The sequence below is a fragment of the Adiantum capillus-veneris genome, chromosome 5, assembly GCF_014529385.1.
Source record: "Adiantum capillus-veneris isolate H3 chromosome 5, ASM1452938v2, whole genome shotgun sequence".
Lineage (NCBI taxonomy): Eukaryota > Viridiplantae > Streptophyta > Polypodiopsida > Polypodiales > Pteridaceae > Adiantum > Adiantum capillus-veneris.
In genome coordinates this window covers 69,850,119-69,857,373 of record NC_140935.1, presented here as the reverse complement: position 1 = coordinate 69,857,373, position 7,255 = coordinate 69,850,119, and the positions used below count along the sequence as shown (strand labels likewise).

Genomic DNA, 7,255 nt, shown 5'->3' with positions numbered 1-7,255 from the left:
ATCTATGCACACACACTTTCAATCTACACTCTAACTCTCTAATCATGCAGACAATGGTGTATCTCTTTGCTCTAATCTCAAGCACACACAATCGAATCACACATTAAGCATACACAAAGAAGCCTAATGAGAGAAATGTATGCAGCCCATGTACACACACACTCTAATCTAGCACACATGTGAAGCAAGAATGCTCAAACAAGAGGGAAAACTTGAGAGAGAAGAGAAGATTAACACTAATCATACACCATTAACACACATAAGCTTGAAAGACAAGAGAAAGTAGACAGAACTTAGCTTCCATTAATCCCAATACCACTACATATGATGTGGAAGATCCAAGCTCCATAGCCACTCCTCTTCTTCTTCTCCACACTCCCTCACACTCTCTTCTCTAAGAATGCCCTTTCACATCTTGTGAATTGACTTATATACAAGGGCTTTTAAAAATGGGCGGCCGGCCAAAAAATGTATAACATGCTGCAGGTATCTAGGCTCATCTAATCATCAATGTACAACTTGGAACCCACTATGGAGCCCGTAAATACAAAAAATATATGCATACACATATGTGTACACACCAATGGAAGCATAATGCATGTCCTTGACGCTCGCCCGTCAACACTCTCCCCTCCCGAAGCTTTGTCGTCCCTGACAAAGCCATGTCATGGTAGATGCTTGAGAAAGAATATTCCTGCAAAAAGAAAAAGGTGGATGAGGTAGCATTCTCAAATATATGGTTATAAGGCATAAGGAAAAGGCAAAGCACATGTAGTAATGAGTAAATGCAAAGAATTATGAAATGTTACACTGCCATTAAGGAAAAATAAATTGCACTTGCTGAAATAAATTAATCAATATTTTTAGGCTTATGAATGAGTCTATCAATTAGTTAGCCACGACTAAGGGTTAAAACATTTACTCTAGTACTAACTAAGTTAATAAATTTATCCCAATGCAAGATTCCCTAATTATGTCTGTCATAGATTAGCTAACTAACTCTCACAACTCGAAACAAAAGATTGAATTTATTTTTACTTGAAGCTCAATGGAAGTCTTTCTCATTTCATTTTTCTTGCTTTTCATTTGTTATTTTTCACATTTTGCAAAATCATTTGACGTGTGTGCTTATTTGTATACCTGGGGCTTTTTTTCTTCTCAAAGAAAAGCACCCACACTAGGAACCTCTAGGGCTCTAGTACCATAGGCAATACATATGCGTGAAGTACCAAATTAAGCCAGGATTTCTCTTCCAGCTTAAGGTTTTACACTTGTGGCACTTTTGTTTTTCTTCCATTTCCTTTGTATTTTCACTAGTGTTCTTTGTTGTTTGAGTGAGAAAGCCTCTCTATGCTTAAAACACTCCTAAGGTTTCAAACACTCAAATAATTTTACCAACTAGGACTAGTAGTCAAGTAAATGAGTTAACCTAAAGTCACGGCCTCCTAACCTCAAGGCTCATCAATAAAACTAAACTCTAAGTCAATTAACTAAAGAAAGGACAAGTTTATACATCTTTAATGGCAGATAACAAAACATAATTGAATGCACTTAATCAAACCAAGAAGAAGCCACAATCAACAAATATAAATGTACAAAACCATATAGCATAGGAAGGAGTACACCTGTGCATGGGCTCGATGAAGAAGTTGATGTCATGGAAGCTCCTCGTGTCTGGAGATACATCATGTCTACATGGTCGTCCAATCTCCATGGGCAAGCTAATGTCTGTCTACGTGCTGCATCAAAGGATCAACAAAAGCATTGTACCTCCAAGAGGTATGTCAGCAGCAAGATAAAATAACAAAAGTAACAAAATAATAAAATAAAACATCTAAGCTAGGGTCTAAAACCTGGATATCCAGAGGGAAAAAACCCAAAAGGGAAAAAAGTGCCTCTGGTATATGCACATAAATCTAGCGCACATATCAATGTGTACAAATCTCAAATCTCGTGCAACTAGGAGTCAAGAGAGAGCTCTCACCATGAAGCATGATCCGCAATCTCTTAGCTCGATCTCTAATAGTCAAGGGTTGGCTAACACCTAGCTCCATATGTAAAGTCTGCTCAACAGCACAAGGAATAATTGTAGGGTGGGCATCAGCCTCTACTCGAATAGTCTGTGGAAGGCTCTTCAGTAGCCAAATCTGCAATTCTCGTGCTCTCGTAGGGATGTCAGTATGAGCTCTCCTAGCGTGTCTACGTGTGCATCTAGCTCTAGGACATACTATCTGTTGTGAAGGTACCGACCTCTCTAGGGGTAGTCTCATCTCTCGACATTTGGCTCGTGGAGGTCTCGCTCTAGGGTATGATTTTGTATGCGCTGGGTGTGCTACCGCTCGTGGCCTAGGTACCCAAACATGTCTTTGTCCCTCAAAATAATCATGTGCCTCAAGTGACCGGTGAGATGTGAGCCAACCATGTGAAAGTCCGTCGTCGGTCATATGGCTCTTTAGAAATATGATCGTGTCATCATAAGGTAAAAATCTAGCATGTATCTCGTCACGAGGAACCAATACCTATTGGGTTGTCCTTGAAGCTCTACATGGAGAGCTACATGCTTGATCTATTGTGTGTCGCTCCTCAGTGGCACTACTCATCATCGCAGAGCCTCTGCCTAGAGAAGGCTCTACACATGGCTAAGATGCCTGTGTATGTGGTCTCCAAACAAGTCTAGCAGACTCTATCGTATCCATACATAGGGTGTCAGTAGAGGTCACTCTAGTCCGTGTACGTCCATGTATCTGTGGTGTAACCTCTATCTCTGCAGTGTCAGTAATGTGATCTCTAGGAACCTGATCTAGAAAAGTACGGCTCGTGGCTGGTCTCCGCTCAATCGGGTGATCTGATCGTGAATTGGCACTCGTAGATGGCACTAGGGCAACATCTATATGTGGTGGTTGCTCTCTCTGCGACTCACTGGCTATGACACCGATATGCAAGCTAAAAGAGTGGGATAGTGATGTTTTCGGCTCTGCATCTTCTCTCATAGGGGGATCTACTCTCGTAGATGGCTCTAGCTCGACAGCTATCTCTAAGGGCCTCTGTGAGGTCGTCAGATCTAAACAAGGATGCTCAAGGGCAACTAGAATCTGTGGAGTGGTCTCATCTATAACAAAGCCATCGGAGTCACTCACTCTATGACTCTGTGAGATCTCTCGCTGTGTGCTGGAAGTCTCGTGGATAAGTGTGGTAGGTGGTGTAGGCTCCCTAACAATACTCTTACTGGGCTCTAGTCTCAGGGGCTCTACCTGTGGCACGCTAGGTGCTAGAGCTATCTCTCGTGGCACACTATCATCCTCATCTGGCATCTCCCAAGGTGGTAGAATATGACGTGACAAAAGAAGCCTAGGAGGTGATCTCTCTAGTGGTGTCTCTCGAGGACTCGGAGCTCTCGGTAGCTGTGGAGCTAGTGTGGTCGTCGTGGGTAAACATAAATCATCATGTCTAAGTCAAGGGGAGTAGGGTAGAACTATAGTCAAAACATGTACTGCATGATTGACATCCCTATAAACTCGCTCACGTGGATCTCCTATCAAATATGCAAGAAGGCGGGCTGAAGGATCTCTGGATCCATCACTCGTCAGGCGTCTGTACCTACGACCAAGCTCACCTAGATAGGTCACAGTCTGCTCAACTCTCTAAAGCTCCACTAGCCTAGGATGTGTCTGTGTGTCTAGGCTTTCATCTGGGTGTGCTCGCTCAATGTCATCAAAATCAAGGGTCTCAATCAAGAGATACTGCTCTCGGAGCTCATCAATAAAAACTGCTCTATCGGCCTGTGGGTAGGCTCTCACAATCTGCCTAGGTGTAGACATCATGCAATGCGGGGTGGCTAGCCTCACAAAGGGGTGATCATAAGTGTCAACATAATATGCAACCCCTCATGGAGATCGGCCTACTATATGCAAGATCTGACTGTCTATATCTCTCATGCTATCTCTAGTCTCTCTGGTCTTGGACAGTGTCTGAAGGGTGGGGGTCAGTGGTCTAGGGGCACTCATATCTACAATGGGTGATCTATCGGGCCCTACCTCTGGTGCTCTCAACTGGGGTGATGTGGTCGTCATAGACTCTCTCGTATGCTCTCTAATCTGTGTCATCAAAGGCTGGCATGGGTCTTTAGATGGTGCAAGGTGTCGAGGTTGAGACTCTCTAAAGTACGTGTCTTGAAGGCTCTGGGTCTCTATCTGTGGCTCACTCAGAGTGGTACACAAAGTGCTAGCAATGGCCGTGTACATCGCTCTAGACTCGTGATAGCTCGAAATGCTTGGCGGCAAATCAAGTCTAGGTGAGGAGAATCCTGGCGGTGGTTTCCTGAGTGATGTGGGTGGTGGCACTGTGTCTAAAGGAGGTGAGGCACTCCTACTCGAAGTAGGACGCTGGGTCGGTCGAGGATTGTATGGCAATCCACAAGTCAAAAAGTAAAGCTCAGTGCCTGTGGGGCTCATGTAGCATCTGTCTTTAGGCTCGCCAACTAGTGTCACAACATCTGTGGATAGGCGTCTACTAGAAGTGCGACACTCTAATTGATATATGCATTGAGCACTATCTATATAGATCAGTCGAGGACCTACCCGATGTAATGTAACCTGCACGGGATGGTCGAAGGCCTCAAGGCAATCATCTGCGTGTACTAGCTCTATCTCCTCTAGCCTAATCAAATGGTCAACCACATACGTGGCGCGATAGTCATCTCTAAATGTGCCATCCCACGTGCCGTCGGGAAGGACTCGCACCACCTGGAGGGTCTGTGTGGGGCCAAAGGAGGCGCGGCACTGGACAAAGAAATGTCCATATGTGTCCGTGTAAAAGGGCCGGCCTCTGTGCTCGCCTACAAGTGTAAGCAATGTGTACTCAGAGCACGAAGTGGTCATGGCCATCATATGTGCGCTCTCTGCGTGTGATAGGCCTCTAAACCTCGTCAACTCGTCGAATGTAAACTAAAATCAAAATCTGCACTAAAGCGAGGTTTATGCGTACAATCGGACTCAAATCTGGCAAAATCTGGCAAAACCTAACTCTCGGACATATCTGCTCTAAATGTGTGTAATCGTGCGTACTGCGCGTGAGCATCGAGTATGTGGGGCATGTGATGCGTGTGGAATATGTGTGAGAAGCAAAGAAAGAAAGCAAAAAAATCGGTTTTTTTTTAGTTTTCTTTTTAAAAGAAACTGGCCTTTTAAATTAGGACGCCCATGCAAATCAAATTTTGTTTTCTTGTGCTTTCACACTCTTTTTATTATCTTTGTTGACTTTGTTTTTCTCTCTCTCTCACACCTAGATTCTTTTTTCACATGCCTTGTCTTTTGTTGACTTTACTCCCTTTCCACAAACCTAAAAACAAGCATGCACATGTGCTTTACCCCCCACCCCCTTTGTTTGCTTGTGCACTACATTTTACACACACCCAAATTGAGAATGGCACACACCCCTCTTAAATGATGCACACACCTAAATCAAGTAAGTGCACACACACACTCAATTTAAGTAAATGCACACACACCTAAATCAAGTAAGTGCACACACACACCCAATTTAAGTAAATGCACACACACCTAAATCAAGTAAATGCACACACTGTTCCGAGAAGTGAGACCTATGCGCATGCAAAGCTGAATATAGGTCGTGAAGTGCATACGCTCTCAATTTGGTGAAGTTTTTTTGTAATTAACACTTCAAAATCACACCCAAAATCAAATTTTTATACATTTTGCATCCAAATTAGGTCGATTTTTGCTTCTCTTTTTGCCTAATTTTGACTAAAAATTAGCATAATTAGCAATAGAATTAAGCATATACAATTGATCATTACACTTTGAACTTTGCAATTCATCCAATTTCACATCAATTTGCAATCAATTACAAGCCCAATTGAGTGTGCACACACGCATAATCAAGCACTAATCGCTAATCAATGCACACACATTCTACCAAAAATTGGGTAGCATTTCGGTGCAAAATTGGCAATCGAAAACCATAAACCATATCAACATAATTACCATAATCAATCAATGGTTTTGCATCAAACACATTAGCATTGAAATTGCCAAAAAACAAGCACCAATTTGTACACATTTGCCCGAGGTCACCTTGGCATACAATAGTGCACATAGATTTGCACCGATTAAGTGCACCTAATCAATTCTCAAACCTGCACTTTAATTTCATCTTTTAAAGTGGGTTAATGCACTCACATTACAACAAGAATCGCGTTGATTTCTCCACTCCAATTGACGAATACACACGTGTGTGTGTAGGCAACCGCTTCACCGCATCTCCACCTACAAGCACCAATCACAAAGCATCATGTGTAGCATCATTTTTCTTTAAATCAAACACATATATAATCATGAAGGCAAAACATCCAATTAGAGATTCATTCATGTGTAGCACCAAAAACACACAAGATTAGTGAGTAATTAGACATCAAAATTAGCATAAATCACACATAATTACACACTTTCTAATCACTCAAATCATGCAAAATTGTTGAAATTTCAACCCGTAAAAGTGATGCACAAGCCTCTAATTAGGCACATAAACATGTGTAAAACACTCCAATTGTTAGCGGATTAGTAGTAAATTAGTCATCAATTAGTGAAAATGAAGAGAAAACATGAAAATTACACACAACTTTTTTGACAAAATCTCATCACAAATCAACCATTCACCATCACCAATACCTAATCCTAATTAAAATTAGAAACTCAAACCATCACACGGATGATCCTCTAGCTTACGCGCTCGATCCCCGGCAACGGCGCCAATGTTGGCGGTCATAGCACAGCGCACAACCCACCGATATAATGTCAATCTGGTGGATCGGAACCCGGCTAGTGCATGGAGGCATGGATGCACCTAATGTGACGGAATGAGGACTCTAGGAAGAGGGGTAAAGCAAGAGAGGAGAAGAGGGAAAGCCGATGAAGCAAGATCTATGCACACACACTCTCAATCTACACTCTAACTCTCTAATCATGCTCTAATCTCAAGCACACACACTCGAATCACACATTAAGCATACACAAAGAAGCCTAATGAGAGAAATGTATGCAATCCACATACACACACACTCTAATCTAGCACACATGTGAAGCAAGAATGCTCAAACAAGAGGGAAAACTTGAGAGAGAAGAGAAGATTAACACTAATCATACACCATTAACACACATAAGCTTGAAAGACAAGAGAAAGTAGAGAGACCTTAGCTTCCATTAATCCCAATGACCACTACATATGATGTGGAAGATCC

General features: G+C 42.4%; 2 pseudogenes; both read right to left on the bottom strand.

Moving 5' to 3' along the window:
- Positions 1–618: 618 nt before the first annotated feature.
- On the bottom strand, positions 619–3,311 carry LOC147457502 (uncharacterized; annotated as a pseudogene).
- Positions 3,312–4,287: 976 nt separating this feature from the next.
- LOC147457501 (uncharacterized) lies at positions 4,288–4,886 on the bottom strand (annotated as a pseudogene).
- Positions 4,887–7,255: the final 2,369 nt, after the last annotated feature.